Genomic DNA, 20,252 nt, shown 5'->3' with positions numbered 1-20,252 from the left:
CGTTCAAAGCAACATAGTCCACATTCTTGAGCACTCAATCATCTGGCCTCTGATGTGCCTCTTTGTCACTTTCAGGAAGGCCGTGCAAGATCAATCCTGCGTGATGTGTTTATTGCACATGTGCCGGTGAGATAAACGTTTTTATATAACTTTTGCTTGCAGTTCACTGTTCTCGTTTTCATGTCAATCTCCCCTATAGGTTGAGAATGGCAACTTCCGACAAAAATGTATATACACTGGTGTAATGTTGAGGCGCATGATGGACGCGATCTTGAATGCTGACACCTTTGATGACAAGGCAAGTTAAAATCTGGCCTATGCATTACTCTAGTGAATGACTCAAAAAACATATCCATATGCCAAAAGTCGTCATCTTCTTTGCCATTATCAGTGCTGCTTAAGAAATGAAAATCCATTCAAATTCAGCGCTTGCGTATTTTTTTTGGGAAGGACCAAAGTCCATGCCTTTGCTTGAAGGCATGTGGAACCCGGGCTTAACCCAGACGGGCAGACTCCCAGTGTGCCTTCTGCTAAATCAGTGTGGGTTGCAACATAATTAACATAACATTAATAGTACCATCATATTTTTATTGAAATGGATGTTATCATGTCACCTTTGTGGAGCTTCAATTTTGGCTAGTGCATACATGGCTTGCTAAGATTTTCTTAGGCATCCGGTCTAACCCTTCCTACCCTCAATTTTCCTTTACAATAGTTATGGGATACAATTTGTTTGCCATGACATGTTTGGCATTATACACTCCCACATTTTTAATCATGAATTGTAGTTGTTCAGCCAAACACATTGACTTGTACTTGTTATGTTGATTTGCTGTGCACAATTGTACCTTGCTATTAGTTGCACAGATAAGGTTTGTCCATAATTAGCCATTATCAATTTTAAATTATGCCTTTTTGGTGTAAGTACCTAAGGTTTCATTTGGTTTACTGAACTGAGCCCATGACTGAGGAATTGGAATCGCTGAAGCTGAATTCTGCTGTTTGGATGCACATGGAATTTGAATTTGCATCCCTATTCAGCCTGAATTTGTAGATCTTAGCACTTCCAATTTCGGAACCTGACACCCCTATCAACTCTGGTGAGGTTAATGGCAGAGCTCTGCTGCAGCCACTACAGGTTGCCTTTTACTCTCCAACACTCAGATCTGCACACCCCTGTCATCGTCACCAGTCTCGATCTCGAATTTGTTCTGCGCATATCATCGTCAGCCCTAGGATTTGAATACTCATAGGAGATGGCGTGGGCTTTTGCAGCCATGAGGAACTTGTCAGGTCGGTGCACCTTCTTGGGATGATGAGCTTGCCGAGCTCCTTGTGAACGGCACGAGTTGCAGAAGCAGTGGGGAACTCGAAAGGATACCACATCTTCTCAGATGGATGTGCTTGCTGAACTTTTTTTCTTGAACATGCAGGAGAGCTGCGTATCATTGTATTAAGAAGAGGGAAAATGGATATAGTACCCTTACAAACAACACTCAACACGAGCCAAGACCAATCCCCACTAGGGATCCAAGAAGGAGAAAAACCTAAACTGCAAAATATTGACCAAGACCAGCCCCAACAACCCTGACCTAGCCTTCCGCAGGTGCTAGAGCAGCGAGGTAGGAAATACCATGTGCCCCAGCCAAAGCTAAAGTTTCAGCTCATCTCTAACATGGACCATGATCAAGGAAAGACTCAGTGTGACTCCATAAAAAACACACCGGTTGTGGAGTTTCCAAAATAGACCAAGCACCTTTTTTTAGATAAAGGATAGTTTATATCCGGCTTCATCTACCTCAGGGTAGAATCAGTCCAATTATTACAAAGTTCGGTACAGCGACCAACACACAACCCACAAGGATCACAAGCTTACAAATAGACACTAGGACAACAAAGCGGGAAGTAAAGTTCTAACTAATGAAGACCAATAAACCTAGTCGATAACCATCCATTGGAATTAAAGAAGTGCAATGCTGATGTCTCCAGATGCTGCCCAATAAGAACCAGCTGATCTCATAGATCATTACGCCACTGCAGCCTTGCCCATTGCCGTAGCCAATGGGTTCCCCTGAATAGCACCTGCAAAAAAGTTTTTGGTATGTATTTGTCAAAAACTACTTCGTTTCTTGTTAACCAGATTGTCCAACATAAAGCTGACGCTGCAGTTAATAACAAAGAATTATGTATGTTACCACCCGCCTTAGACCAATTAACAAATAAATCATGTATACTGAGGGGGGTGATAACCCAAACATCAAGTGTACAACACGCCACAAGAACTTAGCATAATAACATTGGAAAAAAAGGTGTTGAATAGTTTCTGGATGGTGACAGAAGTAACATTTCGTATCACCATTCCAGCTTCGTCGTGCAAGATTGTCCTTGTTAAGATCACACCTCTAAGATGATCAATGAATTGAGGCCCTGCCTGACATCCCCTTCCACCCTGGAATTCACCAATCATCAAAGGATGGGACTGTAGGCTGCAGAGAAAGGCTATACAACCCAACCCCTCGGACTGTTGCTGAACTCCTTGCGACTGGATGTCCTGTGACTGTTGCAGAATGCAGATTCCGATGGTGGCAACGTGAGCAGCAGCTTCGACATGGACAAGTCCAACTCCTGCATGCGGACAGGGTTGAGGTTCATGTCCTGGCCATAGACCACTAGCCTCCGTTCCCGATGAGTGTTACAACCATTTCTTTTTGGGTTTCTGAAAATGTTCAACCAAACAACATTTGGACTTAATTTAATCCTGTGGGCCTATTCGGCTGATTTGTTGTGAGAGAAAAACACTGTAGATTCTAGCTGATAAGTTGGCTAATAAGTTCAAGCGAACAGCCCTTTGTAGTTCCATTTCCATCTATACATGTATTGGCATGAAGCCACAAATTAATCTGATCCAATTTGGCAAACCAAATGCAGCCTAAATGGAATATAAGACACTCTGAATTATAACTTCTACTAGCATATGATCACTTAACATACCATTTATAGGAAATGTGTGGCCCATTTCTCATTAATTTTACTCATATTTTGCTTGTTGTATGTGTGTATTTATGGTGGGTTGGGTAAATATTGTTGAAAACAAACGGAGCATAATTTAGGTTTTCGAGGTGAACTATAGCTATGCATTCTGCCTCAATTATCCACAACCTGCGGCAAGGATGACATACTGATTATCTGGGAAACTTACATGCCTATTTTTCTTTGGAGAACCAAACCATCCATGCTGAAGTACAGTTGATTGCACATAGTTTCTGTCAAGCTGTCCAGAGTATAATTGGATCTGTCAGATTGCACGGCTCTGATCATGATGAGCCTGTGTGGCAAGTAGGATAACGTGTGCATTCAGTTTTGCCTCGGTGTTGTTTCTGTGCCAGTTTATCCAAACAATCCCTTTCCTTTTAACCTTTGAGGTTTTAGATAATTTGCTATTAAATATTTGTATGTTCCATTCGGTGGTAGTCAATTAGAATTCCTTGTCAATACTAGAATGAGCTACACAAGAACAAGATATTCTTAAATTTGCGGTATAATGGGGTCTAATTTATGATCTATATAGTCCAAGCGATTAGATGGCTTCATCAAATAGAAATACATTGAAGTTAAGTAATTGGTCACTATTTATATGAAACTTCTCTTCTTGAACCCTTCTTAAAGGGAAGAAATTGTTCCTCGTTTCTACTTGCAAATTGATCTGGACCACATGTTCACCGCCCTGCTGACATATTTTACTGAACATATTTCAGGATTATGTAGGGAATAAGAGGCTGGGGCTGTCGGGTCAACTAATATCCCTGCTTTTTGAGGTATTTTTTCTCTTATATGGTTTCTAAATGTTATGTTTTATATCTCTAATTGTTTTTCTTTTTTGAAGGATTTGTTTAAAACAATGAATTCCCAAGCTGTAGAGCCGATGAACAAAAATAGTGACAAGACTCGTTCTAGCCCATCGGATTTTAGCCAGGTAATGAAAATGAGATTTATATTTGTTGATCTTCATTTGATCCGTTTGTAATGAAAATTGAAGGCTCAACTGAATAGCTGATGTTGCTATTGCATCACACATTTTCTGTGTTCTTCACTTATGTTACCTAGATGAGCAGACTTGCATAAGAACAGAAGTATCTTTGGTGATTTTTAACACCTCTAGTTCACAACAAGGAGAAGAGCGCTTATTCATTTTCATCACTTATTACTCATTTCTAATTCTGATAACTTGAAGAGTCTTCATGATCGTTTATGTTAGTCATGTACTCCCTCCGTCCCTTTTCAACTGTTGTTCTCACTTTCCGAGAAGTTAAACGTACTCAACTTTGACCAAATATATATATATATATATATATATATATATATATATATATATATATATATATATATATATATATATATATATATATATATATAATATTAATATTTATAGTACATAATTAGTATCACTAGATTGATCGTTGAATCTATTTTCATAATAAACTTATTTGGAGATACAAATGTTGCTAATATTTTGTACAAACCTATTCAAACTTAAAGAAAGTTTGACCAACACGAATACCATAGCGACACTTAAAAAGGGACATAAGGAGTATGTATCATATATACACCTTATGCGTGTATGGGCCCTGGCCCTATTGCTTACAGTTTAAACACAACAATTTTGACTGTTGTTGAAATGCATTCTTCATTCAGTTTGTAGCATATGGGAACCTGGTAGGGGAGTTACTGAGGGTGCCTAAATTTTGGATACACATTTATTCATCTTGTTCTGCACATAATATTGTGGAGAGATGTTACTGTGCTTGGGAGTTACAATAGCTGCTGGCTTGTTCAAATATAATGGTCAGAGAATAGAAGACACATACTAAATGTAAAATTATGTGTGGATGATACTTCGAACACTCGGTTTTCTCTACACTGAGCACCGTTGTAGCCCTAATATGCAACACGCGATGGGGGGTGGGGACTAGTAGGGACAGGGAGTCGGCCTGGGAAAACTGCGGTGGGAGTTGGGAGTAGGCTTCTCGAAGAAGGGAAGCATTGTAAGGCAATTGTTAGGCGATGTTTTGAGGGGCACCACTGGAGCAGTCAGTCAGATGGAGAGCAACATTGGCAGCAAATCTTATCTAAGATGGCGAAACAATAGGAGGACAATTAACTCAAGGAACAGTTAATAGATACGAAGTTACCCACATCTACAAAATTCATATTCGTATAAATTGAGGGATCTCAGCCCAACATTAGTTCCATCATGCAGGATATTAGAGATGATGCCAAGTTGTGGTGTATGGCGAGAGCCAAAGGGCTCTGTAGCTTATGGCCATGACTGTTTTTTCGGTCCTTGGGATTACTTAGTTTTTGTGTTTTGTGTGTTTTTTTTCTGCTGTACTGGTGATGCCCTTCTAAGGGATTGTTTGAATCGCCTAGACTCATTCTTCTTCTTAATATACGCAGATCTCCTGCGTGTTCGAGAGAAAAAAATCCTACAAATTGCCCATTATAAGATCAAGGGTTTGTATATTTTGGAGGGATGGTATCTTGTACCTCCCAAGCACGTATCTCAATATGATGTAACATCTTTAGTTATAATCATTAATCACTTGGCGATGCTTAGACATGGTACCTTAGCTATTTAAATTTCTCCCCCTTTTGCAGTTGATAAAGCATGAAGGCATAACCTCTGGTTTGGAGAGGGCTATTTCCACAGGCAATTGGGATATTAAACGGTTTAGGATGCATAGGAAAGGTGTATCACAGGTACCAACTGGTAACTATGATACCTAATTTTTGGTCCCCTTTTATACTATTATCTTTTCTTGGAGTTTTTCTTCCCTTCTGCTTTTATGCAGGTTCTTTCTAGGCTATCATACATGGCATCATTAGGCTACATGACACGGATAACACCACAGTTTGAGAAGACCCAGAAAACAAGTGGGCCACGTGCTTTGCAACCTAAGTCTGTTCGCTTACTCGTATATGATCGTGGATTATAAGCTGGAACAATATTTTTCTCTCACACCAAACCAGCCAGCAGTAAATAATCTACGATCGTTTACAGCCTGCCGAACAGGCTGCTAGTCAGGTGAGGTAGAAATGGTAGCAGTGTTTCTACATCATATAGAAACATTTGTTTGAAGACTAAGAGCATAAAAATTGCTGATATACTGCTTAGCAATTTGTCATTTTTTGAAAACGTTGTCAAATTTATTGGTAACAGTGGGGTATGCTTTGCCCATGTGATACTCCTGAAGGAGGAGCTTGCGGGTTGACAAAAAAATTAGCTCTATTGACTCACGTCACAACAGATCAGGAGGAAGGCCCACTGATGAATCTGGTTAATTTCTTTTCCTGGTTTAGTAATTTTACCTTTTGACGAATATTTTTGTGCCTGTTAATTTATGTGAAATATTTATCTGTTATTTTATATTCATTTTTACTGTAGTGTCTAAGTCTAGGCGTGGAAGATTTATCGCTTCTGTCAGGAGAAGAAATACATGCACCAGGTTCATTTTTGGTGATGTTCAATGGACCAATACTGGGAAAACACAGGCAGCCTCAGGTCTTATTCATTATAGAACTTACATTGGTTTTAAACGTATCTGTCGTTTTCATGATTTTCATCAAGCTATCCATGCTGCTTTCAGAAATTTGCTTATGCTATGAGATTGTTGCGTCGATCAGGCAAAATCGGAGAGTTTGTAAGCATTTTTGTAAATGAAAAACAGGTATAATTTCTTCTCTTGATTACTACTACTTATAATGATTCTTAGCACGATTCAGTGATGATTGTGTCCCTTATAGCTAATAATAATAAATTAAAAGGTTTATTGACAACTGTATGCTCATCTTTCCGGTGGTAATTACTACTACTACAACAATAACAACACCAACACCATAGCCTTTCAGTCCCGGGTAGGCTAGTGTTGAAACCCACCAAGAGCTCCAAGTCACGGTTCAGGCACTTCAATAGCTGCTTTTTAAGTACTCCTATTCAAACATAGATCTCTAGGTATATTCCAAGCTTTCAAATATCTTTTTATTGCCTCCCCCCATGTCAATTTCGGTCTTCCTTTATCTCTCCTCATATTATTAGCTTGGCTTAGGACTCCACAATGCACTGGTGCCTCTGGAGGTCTCCTTTGGACATGGCCAAACCACCTCAACCGATGTTGGACAAGATTTTCTTCAATTGGTGCTACCTCTAGGCGATCACGTATATTATCGTTCTGAACTCGGTCCATTCTTGCGCGACCGCAAATTCATCGCAACATACTCATTTCTGCAACACTCAGTTGTTGAACATGTCGAATCTTTATAGGCCAACATTCTGCTCCATACAACATAGCCGGTCTAATCGCCATTCTATAGAACTTGTATTTTAGCTTTTGTGGTACCCTCTTGTCACAGAGAATGCCAGAAGCTTATCGCCACTTGATCCACCCTACTTTGATTCTATGGCTAACATCCGCATCAATATCTCCATCCCTCTGTAGCATCAATTCCAGTGGTAATTGATTTAATATTTTTTTCTTAGTTGAACCTTTTACTGCTAACTTATACACCATGGAATGAACTGCTATTGTAAGCTTAATTTTAATAATTGATGATAATAATTTGATGCAAAGAATAGTTTAGTCCCTTGAGGTACGCAGTTGCAAGAAGCTTTATTGGTATAGTGCCACTTACTGTGAGTTGGAGTAAGTCAGCTTGTGTTGGTGGTTACTCCCTTTTGGATTCATGACAGTGACAATGAAAGCATATGTGAAAGCATCTAGGCTCCTAGTTGGGTTTCAGTGATTAATGACAATACGAGATTACTATGACTAACGTGTATTTTGCAGAGGCAATTAAGTTAGGTCATGACAATGACAATTGATTGGGCAATCATGGTTGTCATGCCTCTACGATGGAAATCGTTTTAGTTTTCAAATGATGGACGACAAGGTTAAGGATGGACTAGTTCTAAGTGCGTTTGGTGTTGAAGAGACACTTAGAGTAGTTTAGGACTTTGTTTTTCCTTTAGCCATACTATTAAGGGGGATATGGACTAGTAGCTTGACCTAGATGAGTCTAGTGGGTTAGGTGTAGTGCACACTTGTCAAATCTAGCACTAGGTAGCTCCTAAGTAGCCCTAAGCTCAATTTGAGAAAACTTCATTCACATATGATTTCGGGTTGGAAGTGAATGGAGGGTCAAATGTTGACTGGACGCCGGTTCCGATGTGACCGGACGCTGGCAGTAGAGTCCGGTCAGTTCATTTGATCAAGTGAAGTCGTCTGGTTGCGACCGGACGCTGAAAGAAATGTGACCGGACGCTAGGTGCCAGAGTTCGGTCAACTCTAGTAAGGTTCTAGAGAGGGAGAATCCTGATCGGATGCGTCCGGTCAGTGCTGACCAAACGTTGGTCAAGTTCTAGCTACTGACCGAATGCTGAGCAGCAAAGTGACCGGACGCTGGGTGCTAGAGTCCGATCAACATCAATAAGGTTCTAGAGAGCAGTTTTCATGACCGGACGCGTCCGGTTAGTGCTGGCCGGACGCAGGTCAGAGTCCGATCACAACTTAAAGGCTCAGTGGTGGGGAGAACTGACCGGAGCATCCGGTCACCTTGACCGGAGCGTCCAGTCACCCCATAGAATGCTGACTCAGGCACATAACGGTTTGTTTTGAATGAGGGGGTATAAATACTTCCTCTATTTATTCAAGGGAGTACTCTTGCCCATTTCAATAGCTAAAAACACCCTTGAGAGCGCAAAGGAGAGTAAGAGCCTAGTGAGGTGATTGAGATTTGAGAATCCAAGATTAAGGCCTCATTAGTGAAAAGAGAGTAGCAAGTGTGCATTCACCCTTCTCAATAGGCTTGTTGTGGTCAAGTGAGAGTTCTTGCTTGTTACTCTTGGTGATCGCCATCACCTAAACGGCTTGGTGGTGATTGAGAGTTTGGTGATCATCCGGCGGAGGTTGTGGATGACCCAACTGAAGTTGTGAGCGGTTATGGGTGATTCACCGCGATGGAGTGTCGAAGAATCAACCCATAGAGAGCACTTGATCCTTGCGCGGATTAAGGGGGAGCTACACCCTTGCGCGGGTGCTCCAACGAGGACTAGTGGGGAGTGACGACTCTCCGATACCTCGGCAAAACATCACCGTGTTCCTTCTCCTCTCTTTACTTTAAGAATTTACATTTGAGCAATTCAATTCTTGTCTTTACATTCTTAGAATTGCCATGCTAGAGTAGGATTGGAACTTAGGATGCTAAACTTTTGTGCGGTAGATCAATAGAATCACTTTCTAGGCACAATAGGTGAAGTGGACTAAGTGTAGGGTTTATATATTGCAAAGAGTTTTAGAATTAGCCCAATTCACCCCCTCTCTTTTGGACATCTTAATCCTTTCAATTGGTATCAGAGCCTCACGCTCATGTATTTAGGCTTAACCGCCTAGAGAAAGATGTCTCACGGGGATGAACCTCCTCCTATCTTTGAGGGAGATGATTTTCCTTATTGGAAAATCTGCATGGAGACGTATTTAGAAGCTCTAGATGTTGGAATTCTTAAAGCCGCCTCTCAAGGTTTCCCAAAACCTAGGGATCCCACGCACCTTCAAGGCGATGAAGTGAATTATGAAAAATGGAATGCAAAGGCTAGAAACATAATCTTTAAAGCCCTTTGCAAAGATGTGTTTAACCGGGTGAGGAACCACAAAGACACCCATACACTATGGTCGGATATTTGTGCACTCTATGAGGGAACTAAGAGCGAGCATGAGGAACGATATCATCTTGTTATGAAAAAGCTTAATTCATTTGAGATGCTTCCGAAAGAAAGTGTTAATGAAATGTACTCACACTTAAATGTTCTTGTAGAGGAAGTCAATGGGCTTAGACTCACTCAAATGCAATCATCCGATGTTGTAAGAAAAATCTTGAGTGTCCTCCCCATTGACAAATATGGGCATATTGTGACCATGCTTCATCAAGGTAATCTTTCCACTACTACACCAACTCAAATCTTTGAAAAGATCAATGCTCATGAGATGTACATGCACATCACACCACAAGATGGCTCATCCTCTATCAAGAAGAAAGACAAAGACTTGGCATTCAAGGCTAGCCAAGAGAAGGCAAAGCAAGACTTGAGTATGAGAGCTCAAGTGATGATGAAATTGATAATGCAAGTCTTGCTCTCATGGTGAGAAGAACCGCCAAGATGCTTAAGAAGCTAAACAAGAACGGCATCAAGTTTGATGGCAAGAAAGAGAAGTTCTTCACTAGCAATAGAAGGAAGCCAATCTCGAAGATGGATTGCTACAATTGTGGAGAACTTAGTCATCTAGCTCATAAATGCCCCAAGCCCAAGAAAGACAAGTACAAGAAGAAGTACAAGGGCAAGAAAGATGATTCAAGTAATGAAGATGAAGATGAGAAGAAGAAAAACAAGCCATACAAGAAGAAGTATGGCAAGAAAAAGGACTTCCACAAGAAGAAGAAGAATGGCAAGGCATACATCATCGGTGATTGGCTCACAGATATTGATTCATCAAGTTGCTCATCCGATGATGATAGTGAGAATGAGAAGGTGGCTGCTATTGTGATTGACTCTTCATCATCTTCACCAACACCACCGCCATCATCCTCTACACACCTATGCCTTATGGCCAAGGGTGAATGAAAGGTATCAAATAATGATGAAAGTAGTGGTGATGAAAATGCTTGCAATGATGATAGTGATAGTGATGATGATGAATTTGAATCACCTTCATATGATGATCTTGTTAAATTGCTAAATAAATACACTAAGATCATTAGAAAGTCAAGAGCTAAGAATGAAAAGCTAGAACTTAAGAATGATTCTCTTTTAGCTAAATGTGACATAGCGAAAAAGGCTAGTGTTGAGCTTAGAGAAGCAAATAATGCTATGTCATCCAAACTCAAGGACCTCAAATCTTCTAAGAAAGAGCTTAAAGATAAACATGATAAACTTGAGGGGAGACACAATGAGCTCATCACTAGCTACAACATGCTAAAAGAAGAGTATACCAACCTCAAGGTTAATCATGATAATCTTGTTATCTCTCATGAGTTTTTATCCAATGAGCCACATGATGCTACTAACGATCTTGTTAAGATTGATATAGCTACATCATGTGATGATTTGATTATTGAGAGCATTGAGCAAGGTTCTAGTATCAAAGGCAAGCAAGTGGTTGAGTCCGATGACTATAATGAGTATGTCAAAATCAAGAATGAGAATGAGAAACTAAAGAAAGATCTTAAGAAGCTATCAACCACCAACACCATCATGATAGAGAACCTTGACCATGATAGTGATTTAGCTCTTGAAAATGAGAAGCTTAAAGAAGAAAACAAGAGACTCGAGAAGGATAAGAATCATGATGAGCTCAAAGAAGAGAACAAGAAGCTCAAGCTAGAAAAAGAGCATCTCAAGACCGGGTTGAGCAAGTTTACAAGAGGACAACATCTTCAAAGTGAGCTACTCATGAATACCATCATGAAGATGGATAGAAGTGGAATTGGATATTTGGCAAATCAAGAGAAGAAGGCTCAAGCTCAACAACAACAACACAAGTCAAAGCCAAAGCTAAAGAGGTGTTTTGAGTGTGGACAAGAAGGTCACTTTGCCCATGAGTGTCAAACTCCACCACCACAACCCTTGCCCAAGCATGCTAGACCTTTTGCTTTCAATGTTCATTATATGCTTAGAAAGGATTCTAGTGGTAAAATGAAAGTCATGTTCTTAGGACCTCCCAATAAGAATAGGCCTAAGAAAATTTGGGTTGCAAAGTCACTAGTAGAGAAAGTCAAGGGCCCTCAACAAGTATGGGTCCCTAAACAAGCTTGATCTCTTGTGTGTAGGTGAACTACAAGACCGGTGGAAGTCATTAGGTAATTGATAGTGGTTGCACACAACATATGACTGGTGATTCTTGTATGTTTACCTCACTAGATGAAGAAGTAGATGGCCAAGAAAGAATTACATTTGGAGATAATTCAAAGGGCAAAGTCAAGGATTGGGCAAAGTGGCAATATCAAATGATCATTGAATTTCAAATGTGCTATATGTTTCTTCCTTGAGTTTCAACTTGCTATCCGTTGGATAATTGTGTGATCTTAGCTTCCAATGCTTGTTTACCGAGAAAGAAGTTGTTGTATCTAAGAAGGATGATGATCAAGTGATATTCAAGGGATTTAGATACAACAACCTATATCTAGTGGATTTTACCTCCGAAGATGCTAACTTGAAGACATGCCTATTCACCAAAACATCACTTGGGTGGCTATGGCATAGAAGACTTACTCATATTGGGATGAGCTCACTCAAGAAGCTTATGAAGAATGAATTAGTGAGAGGGTTGAAGGATGTGAAATTTAAGAAGGACAAGCTTTGTAGTGCATGTCAAGCTGGCAAACAAGTTGCAAACACTCATCCTACAAAAGCTTTCATGTCAACCACAAGAGTGCTAGAGCTCCTTCACATGGACTTATTTGAACCAACAACTTACAAGAGTTTGGGAGGAAATCTTTATTGTCTTGTGATTGTTGATGACTACTCAAGATATACATGGGTGTTCTTCCTTCATGACAAGACCGAAGTTGCATCATGCTTCAAGAAGTTTGCCAAGAGAGCACAAAATGAGTTTGAAGTGAAGCTCAAGAAGATTAGAAGTGATAGTGGTAAAGAGTTTGATAGCACAAACATTGAAGCCTATTGTGATGAAGTTGGAATCAAGTATGAGGTCTCCGCAACATATACTCCTCAACAAAATAGTGTAGTTAAGAGAAAGAACCGGACACTCATCACTCTAGCAAGAATAATGCTTGATGAGTACAACACACCCAAAGCTCTATGGCGGAAGCTATCAACACCGCATGTTATGCATCTAACCGCCTATTCCTTCAAAAGTTTCTTATCAAGACACCTTATGAGTTGCTCAATGGGAAGAAGCCGGACGTCTCATTCTTCTGGGTGTTTGGTTGCAAATGCTACATCTACAAGAAGCGGCAACACCTAGGGAAGTTTCAAAGACGTTGTGATATTGGTTTCCTTGTTGGTTACTCATCAAAGTCCAAAGCATATAGAGTATTTGATCATGCCACCGGCTTGGTTGAAGAAACATATGATGTGGAATTTGATGAATCTAACGGCTCCCATGGAGCACATGAGAATCTTAATGATGTAGGTGATGAACCATTGAGGAAGGCTATGAAGAACATTCTAGTTAGAGACATCAAGCCTAAAGATGATGAAGATGATGTACAAGTGATTGATCCACCTTCTTCATCAAATATGCCACAAGATGGTGATAAAGATGGGAGAGTAGAAAATAAAGATACTCATGTCTCCCATGATCAAATGGTGGCACAAGATCAAGATGTTGATGCTCCACAACCTCCCCCTCAAGTGGTTGATAGAAGAAACTCACCTCTACTACAAGCTCATCCACAAGATCTCATCATAGGGAGTCCATCAAAGGGTGTAATGACTCGATCTCAAAAACTTGCTTCTTTGATTGAACATCACTCTTTTGTCTCTTGTGTTGAACCTAAGAATGTAGAAGCTCTTCAAGATTTCGATTAGATAAATGCCATGCATGAAGAGTTGAACAACTTCGCCCGTAATGAAGTTTGGACTCTTGAAGAGCGACCACAAGGTGCAAGAGTCATTGGAACAAAGTGAGTGTTCTGCAACAAGCAAGATAATCAAGGCGTTGTTGTGAGGAATAAGGCAAGACTAGTTGCAAAGGGGTTCTCTCAAGTTGAAGGATTGGATTTTGGAGAGACCTTTACACCCGGTGCAAGACTTGAAGCCATTCGTATCCTCCTTGCATATGCATCTTATCATGAAATGAAATTATATCAAATGGATGTTAAAAGTATATTTTTAAATGACTTTATTAATGAACTAGTCTATGTTGATCAACCTCCTGGGTTTGAAGACCCTAGATATCCTAATCATGTTTATAGGTTGTCCAAGGCACTATATGGGCTTAAGCAAGCCCCAAGAGCATGGTATGAATACCTTCGGGATTTCCTCATTGAGAAGGCTTCACCATTAGGAAGGTCGACACCACACTATTCACCAAGAAGCTTGATGGGGGATCTTCATTTGTCAAGTATATGTTGATGATATCATCTTTGGATCATCAAATGAAGATTCTTGCAAAGAGTTTGGTGAATTGATGTCGAAGGAGTTCGAGATGTCTATGATTGGAGAGCTTACATTCTTTCTTGGTTTTCAAGTCAAGCAAATGAGAGAAGGGATTTTCATCTCTCAAGAAAAGTATACCAAGGATCTTCTCAAAAGGTTCAATATGGATGAATGTAAGCCAATCAAGACACCAATGCCATCTAATGGATATCTCGACCTAGATGAGAGAGGCAAAACGGTTGATCAAACTCTCTACCACTCTATGATTGGTAGCTTGTTATACTTAACCGCATTTAGGCCCGACATCATGTTTAGTGTGTGTATATGTGCTAGATTTCAAGCTAATCCTAAGGAAGCTCATTTGATTGCAGTTAAAAGAATCCTTAGGTATCTTAAGCACACACCAAGCATTGGCCTTTGGTATCCCAAAGGAGCTAGATTTGAATTAGTTGGCTATTCCGATTCGGATTATGCCGGTTGCAAAGTTGATAGGAAAAGCACATCTGGAGGGTGCCATTTTCTTAGTAGATTACTTGTGTCTTGGTCCTCCAAGAAGCAAAATAGTGTGGCTTTGTCCACCACTGAAGCGAAATACATTGTCGTGGGTACTTGTTGTGCACAAATACTTTATATGAAGCAAACTTTGCTAGACTATGGTATAGCTCTAGAAAAGGTACCACTTTTGTGTGACAATGAGAGTGCGCTAAAGCTTGCTAATAATCTAGTTCAACACTCTCGCACCAAGCACATAGATATCCGTCATCACTTTCTTAGAGATCATGTTGCTAAGAATGATATTTCACTACAAGGTGTAAGGACCGAGGATCAATTGACGGATATCTTCACTAAACCGCTAGATGAGGCAACATTTTATCGGTTGTGGAATGAGCTCAATGTGCTTGATTTTAGCAACTTCACTAGAAAATGAGCTTGTGTTGTCCCTTGCATTGCATTGTAATATACAACATGCTTAATTTTTGGTAATGTATTTAGAGCTTGTCTAACATGGTTAAGATAACCGCTGGAAAGCATGTGAAGAAGCTTAACCTTGGATCAAACTTGACAAGCAACTAGAATTACTTTCAAGTATTGCATTGCATATGCATGAGTGTTGTTTTGTCATTTCTCTTCAATCACCCTTTTATTGTCTATTTTCTTAAAAAAAGAATTATAGCCTAAGGCAAAATACTTTAAAAAAATTGAGGGTTTGAGAGAGGTCACTCACATCAGTCCCAATTGGTGTTTATTTAGGTCTTATTGAAGTTGGGACTTGATTAGGAATAGGTAGCATGAAGGAACATTGAAGATTTGCAGAAAAAGGATGACCGGACGCTAGACCGGACTCTGCTCCCTGAGTCCGGTCAGTTCACAAGAGGTGAACCATTGCAACGAAGGAGTGACCGGATACTAAAACAATATCTTTCTTGTGTCCGGTCAATTGGTGATCGTGCGTCCAGTCAAGCGAAGAAGATGAAGATAGGATCGGCCAGACTCTAGCTGTGTCCGATCAGTGGTGGTCGAACGCATCTGGTCACGACTTGGGAGGTTTTGGACCTCTCTGTTGTCGACCGAACTCCATGTGGCAGCGTCCGATCGTTGCTACCGGAGCGTCCGATCAGTAGAAATCATGCGAGTTCCGAACTCTTCTCTGTTTCCTTATCCATCATGGGTGGGCCACCTCATATAACCGTACCACCAGGTTGACCTAATCCCACATCCACCGACCTGTGCTGACTTTGCCGCTCCCGCACCACCGCATCTCATCCGCGCCATCGTGTGCCTCGCGCTACCACATCCTCCTACGCCTGCTCTGCTCTCCTGTGCCAGCGCCGCTCACATGTGCCATCCCGCAGCACCACCACCGTGCCACGCCGACCTCACCTGTGCCCGCAATCACGCCACAATGCCGCCGTGCCCGCATTCATCCGCATTGCCATGCTCGCACATTAGCTACTCCACCGTGCACTGCCAGCGCCGCCTTCCCTACAACAGCACCATATTGCATCATAGGTGCCCTAACTGCCATCCACCGCTCTTACATTAGATTGATCGGCTGTCATCGGAACCCTAACCCTAATTGTCGATTTGGTGGTGCCCATGATCCGTTCCTCTTCTCTTCGGTCGCCGATTCATCAGGTAGCAAGCCCTCGCTTCTAATTTCGTATCTATTGCTTACTTCTTAGGGTTTCGTATCTCTAGATGTATATTGAAATTATTCATATATCCGATCTATTCTATCATGCAGCAAGTCGGTGTGTTTGAGGTTACTTTGGTAGTTGACAGTTAACTCAGGGCCATGCTCGTGAGTATGGATAGAGGCCAAGCCTCAGAAGTGACAGTTGATAGTTGATTCTTGTCAGTGGCAGTTGTGCTTTTCCACTCTAGCAATGGCACGTGTCAAGAATGCCGGAGGTGGTCCAGGTGATGAGGATCCAAGGCCTCTGCCTTGCTTGTGTGCTGAGGTGAAAGGCAAGGGGACAAAGAAGACTACATCAAAGAAGCAGAAGTTTGTAGATGCTAATATAGTGAGAGCAGCAGTAGTAGCAGTCGCCGTAGAGTGAGCAGAGAGACAAGGTGCTCGGAGTGGTGTTGTCATTGTAGATCAGCTCTCACCAGCATAGAGGGCTGCTGTCTAGGTGGTAGAGCGTTGTCATGGTAGTCCAGCTGGGACTGTCATGCTTGAGGGATGGCGTGTTGTTTTGGAGGAGAGTTAGCCTTAGGGAGAGCCACAGTAGCAGGCTCAGCCAGCAGAGCAGACAGAGCAGACTCAAGAGGCAGAGCAGACCGAGAAGACAGAGCAGGCACCTTAGCCATAGTTATGCCACTCTAGTTGTACTCGTACCCAGGTGACACCGAGGCTAGAGACATAGAGGAGGGGTTCTCGTCCACCTCCTAGACCACAGGGCCTACCTCTAGTGACTCATCTAGACTTGAGGGCCGTCACGGCCAAGCAGGTGCAACAGCTTAGGTTTGTGCAGTTCAAGGACTGGTTCCTGTCGAGGAGGGATGAACATGTTTTAGAGGGTTTCTATACACCACTGCAGGAGGATTTCTACAATACTTATCTGAACAGTGATGTGGCTTTTAGATCTCAGAGAGTATGTTCCATTAAGACCATTGTAGTAGCAACTAGAGAGCAGATCCATCCTCATCTCTCTTACCTGCCAGGGTTGACAGACTTACTTGGATGGATAGGCAAATATGTTCCATCTTGGATCTATGAGTTCTAAGCTACCCTTTGGATTGACCCAGCTCATAGGTTCATACACTTTGCATTTAGAGGCCATGACTATAGGCTGATGAACTTTAGGGTTAGAGAGATCCTTAGGTTATGGGAGTCACCATCTATCTTCATGAGGTTTGCTATGGACACATAGAGCCTCCTAGATGCCCTCACGGCAGTCTTGTGCCTCCCACAGATCTCATCTGGCCTTGCTTCATAGAGCCATTCGGCGAGGGGTCGAGCCGGACACCCAGAGATCTTACTCCTATAGCTAGACTGCTTGATGCTATCATGAGGAGGACCCTACTACTGAGAATAGGATATCACAATGGATTGACTCGCATTCAGCTATGGCTACTGAACTCCCTAATCTAGTAGACAGTATTTGATATATGGGATGTTATTCTTTCTGAGATGGAGGATACACTTGTAGAGGGATTCAGAGGTCACAGGCAGCTGCCATATGCTCACTGGATCACTTTTATGATTCACAGGGCAGTCACCGTGAGACCTCCTGAGATGTTGGCAGAGTATTCTAGTGCTACTACAGAGTTTCTAGCTTATAACATGACTCAGATGCTCCATCATAATAGAGTGAGGACACCTAGCCAGTCGAGCTATCGCCCAAAGGTGCTAGAGTCTGTAGCCCAGCAGGATGAGATTATCAGGGGCATTGTAGCGATAGAGGAAGAGCAACTAGATGCATAGTAGGAGGGTATGGTTGAGAGTGATCCTAGTGACAGCTCAGATGATGATTATCAGGCTATTCCTAAGATGCCTCCACGATGACATGATGGTGAGGCTAGTGGCTCCAGCTCAGCTCCACAGGCACCACAGATAGACCCCGCTCTTCTTGCGATTCTTGAGCGAATGAGGCAGGATCAGGCTCGCCAGGCCCAGGAGACAGTAGCTGCTCTAGCATAGGTTCATGCCAGATAGGACGAATTCCAGCGATAGCAGCAGGCTATCCAGCAGCAGCAGCAGGCCATGCAGCAGCAGCAACTCCTCATTCAGTAGCAGTTACTTGGTTTCATGCAGCATGTCGTTACTGCTATTGGAGCTCCACCGCCATAGCTTACACCTCAGCTCGGCCAGCCTACCACCACTACAGTGACTCTAGGTTTTTAGCCTAGTGGGCTTCAGAGTCAGGGACAACCAGCTATCATGTTCGCTTCACCTACAGAGCAGGTGTCCCAGTGGTTTGCTTCACCAGTGCCAGCCTAGGGTCTTTCCTTCACACCTCTACATTCGGGCTTCACACCGACTCAGAGTTTGTCGATGCTTGTGACAGACACCCTAGTTTCTAGGAGCTTTGGTGCTACATTCAGTGAGTTGATAGGGCAGCCTACACCGCCAGAGCTACATGTCCCTAGTCCTTCTACAATTGCTTCTATTACTGGGACTACAGAGACACTCCCATTATCAGTTGCATCATCAGAGCCACCTGCTACAGTCATACCTATAGTGTCATAGGTCACACCCATTCTAGATCCGACCCAGACCGCTTTAGCGTCACTTCCAGCGATAGAGGGTCAGACTGCTTAGAGCTTAGGATCAGATGATGATGCTACCCAATTTCAAATCGCTCACCGCGACTCAGCGCCCGACTCGTATGTTGCTGCCCCACCGATAGACCCTTAGGTTTTGGTGCTTGATGCCAAAGGAGGAGAGGGATCGAGTATGGTAGACATAGGGGGAGCGATATATCTAGGGGGAGCGTATTTATTACATTTGGCTTTTTATGTGTGATACATTATTATGCATTCATGTTTACTTTCATGCATTGAACTACATAAGTGTGATTGTGATATTTATGTGATACGTGATATTTATGTGATATGTGACATGTGTGCTCTCTACTTTGAATTATTTATATATCATGTCACTTGGTTATGCTCATTGGCTTTGCTTTCGCGTCTTTACTTCGATTCAAATGAGCTTTATTTCTTGTACTCATGCTTATTTCATATCTATTGAGTACATCATGTTGGCTTGGGTCATATAAGTTTGCCTAACTCTTTTGTTCTTATTGTCAAAAGCTTATATGAACCAAGCATATTGAAAACCTCAGCTTTTTTACATACTCGAGGTTGTATTGTCATCAATCACCAAAAAGGAGAGATTGAAAGCATCTAGGCCCCTAGTTGGGTTTCGATGATTAATGACAATACGGGATTACTATGACTAACGTGTGTTTTGTAGAGGCAATTAAGTTAGTTCATGGTAATGGCAATTGATTGGGCAATCATAGTTGTCATGCCCCTATGATGGAAATTGTTTTGGTTTTCAAAGGATGGACTACAAGATTAAGGATGGACTAGTTCTAAGTGTCGTTTGGTGTTGAAGAGACACTTAGAGTAGTTTAGGACTTTGTTTTTCCTTTGGTCATACTATTAAGGGGGGTATGGACTAGTAGCTTGACCTAGGTGAGTCTAGTGGGTTAGGTGTGGTGCACACTTATCAAATCTAGCACTAGGTAGCTCCTAAGTAGCCCTAAGATCAATTTGAGAAAACTTCATTCACATATGATTTCGGGTTGGAAGTGAATGGAGGGTCAAATGTTGACCGGACGCTGGTTCCGGTGTGACCGGACGCTGGCAGTAGAGTCTGGTCAGTTCATTTGATCAAGGGAAGTCATCTGATTGCGATCGGACACTGAGAGAAATATGACCGGACACTAGGTGCCAGAGTCCAGTCAACTCTAGTAAGGTTCTAGAGAGGGAGAATCCTAATCGGACGTGTCCGGTCAGTGCTGATCGGACGCTGGTCAGGTTCCGGCTACTGACCGGACGCTGAGCAGCAAAGTTACCGGGCGCTAGGTGTCAGAGTCTGGTCCACATCAGTAAGGTTCTAGAGAGCAAT

The 20,252-nt window shown here is 42.0% G+C and overlaps 1 pseudogene; it reads left to right on the top strand.

Moving 5' to 3' along the window:
* The window catches only part of LOC136464966 (DNA-directed RNA polymerase III subunit 2-like), a 48,529-nt pseudogene that overhangs the window by 16,310 nt on the left and 11,967 nt on the right, over nt 1-20,252 (top strand).

The sequence above is a fragment of the Miscanthus floridulus genome, chromosome 7 (genome assembly GCF_019320115.1).
Source record: "Miscanthus floridulus cultivar M001 chromosome 7, ASM1932011v1, whole genome shotgun sequence".
Lineage (NCBI taxonomy): Eukaryota > Viridiplantae > Streptophyta > Magnoliopsida > Poales > Poaceae > Miscanthus > Miscanthus floridulus.
This window is presented reverse-complemented; position numbering and strand designations above follow the sequence as displayed.